This window comes from Sinocyclocheilus rhinocerous, unplaced genomic scaffold (assembly GCF_001515625.1).
Source record: "Sinocyclocheilus rhinocerous isolate Xijiao unplaced genomic scaffold, SAMN03320098_v1.1 scaffold5395, whole genome shotgun sequence".
Taxonomy (NCBI): Eukaryota; Metazoa; Chordata; class Actinopteri; order Cypriniformes; family Cyprinidae; genus Sinocyclocheilus; species Sinocyclocheilus rhinocerous.
The window spans coordinates 11165-12842 of NW_015631741.1; positions in this window are offsets into that span (position 1 = coordinate 11165).

Sequence of the window (1678 nt, forward strand, 5' to 3'; positions counted from 1 at the left end):
GAAACACACAGCTTCTCCCTGACATGGCTGCATCAACACTACTGCTGTTTCTGAAACCACGCCTTCTTTCTTTGCGTGCACGTTTGGGCGGCATTATGCTAATATTTCCACATAGTGACGTAGACATGTGGGGCGTGTTAGAACGAGCCGTTTTAGGTAGGTGTGGCTGACTCTTAACTTTTATAAAGAATATCTCTTTGGATTTGAGACTTTAGTCTTTGCAACTTTACAGATCTTCTTTATGCACCAAGAGCTTGTAACACTCCAAAGAGAAAGGAACAATTGAAATCGCATCATATGACCCCTTTAAAGGAAGGTTATTCCATAGCCTCGGTCCAACTATTGCAAATAGTAAAAGGTAGATAGTATGTTTTCTAGCTGGATGTTGTGCTTACGATCAATAATAGTCTTTGCATTCAACCAAACTGATTTGCAGAAATAAAAACACGAGTCCCGCTCGCTGTTAAACGGGAGCGACTAGGCGGCAGAGGGTTCCGCTTGGTCTTAAAGACTTCCTTGAGCAATTCAAACAATGCTTTGGAAAAATAATAACTTATTTGTTATTTGTATGGTCTAGGTGGTCTATTGTTATATACCTGTACATACAATTGTCGATTTGTATATTTTTTATTCCTTATTTGACTTGTTCTATTTTTTATTTATTTTTTATTATCTGTGTTTTTTTGTTCTGTCACTGTCATTCTGTTGTATGTGTAAACATACCTGGCAATAAAGCTCATTCTGATTCTGATTCTGAATCTGATACGGCGTATGTCTGCAAATACGGGACAAATTGATGCTTTAAATACGCAGTAGCCCCTCACTGCAGAACACAAGGCGATTGCGTAATATACGGAACGGTTGGCAACCCTATAAAAATGCAAAAGAGAATTGACTCGGGGGCCCCTCGGGGCCCTGGGCTGCAGCCCATGTTCACAATGCTGGGCAGCTCAAGGAAAAGCGCTCTGAAAGCGCCTTCTCTCTGTTGTTTCTGAAATTATCGTAATCATAGAAATATAGGCGCACAAACTCTTTTTTAATCTGTATCGAGCGTGTATTTTCAGACAGCGGCCGGCTTGAGCACAGAGGAAAACCTGTAGTTTGGTGATGCTCTGTTATAGAGACATGATTACTTTCTCTGGGATTGATCACATGAGAATGTGTTCATTGCACTGCCTATCTTTCAGTAAGAAGACTTCCTGATCAGCTGACTCGACGCAGCCGGACGAACATTGAAACCGAAAGTAAAGAATACAAGTGAAAGTAAAATTGATCCGCGGACATTTCACGACCACGAGCTTCCGTCAGCGAAACATCTATATTTGTGCTAATCTATAGCTAAAGGAAGGATTTGGTTTAATTTAGCGTTTGAAGATGCGCCGAACGAGCTGTGTTTTGATGTCAGTGCTGCTGATGATCGCCGATGGTATGTAGGCTATTATTATATGATTATATATTATCCGTCTCTCTCTCTCTGTTCAACAAAACTATTCTCAATGGTAAATTCTTTATTTATTTTCATTTCTGAACTATATTTTGGCTTCAAGGCCCCTGAATCCTGGCTGCCCTTCGTCGTGCTGTATCATAGGGCGTTGTAAGGTCTAGTATGAGACGATAAAATGGCCACTTACAGTCGCTGACAAATGGCTGCAAAAATAAATGAACATATTCGGATCAG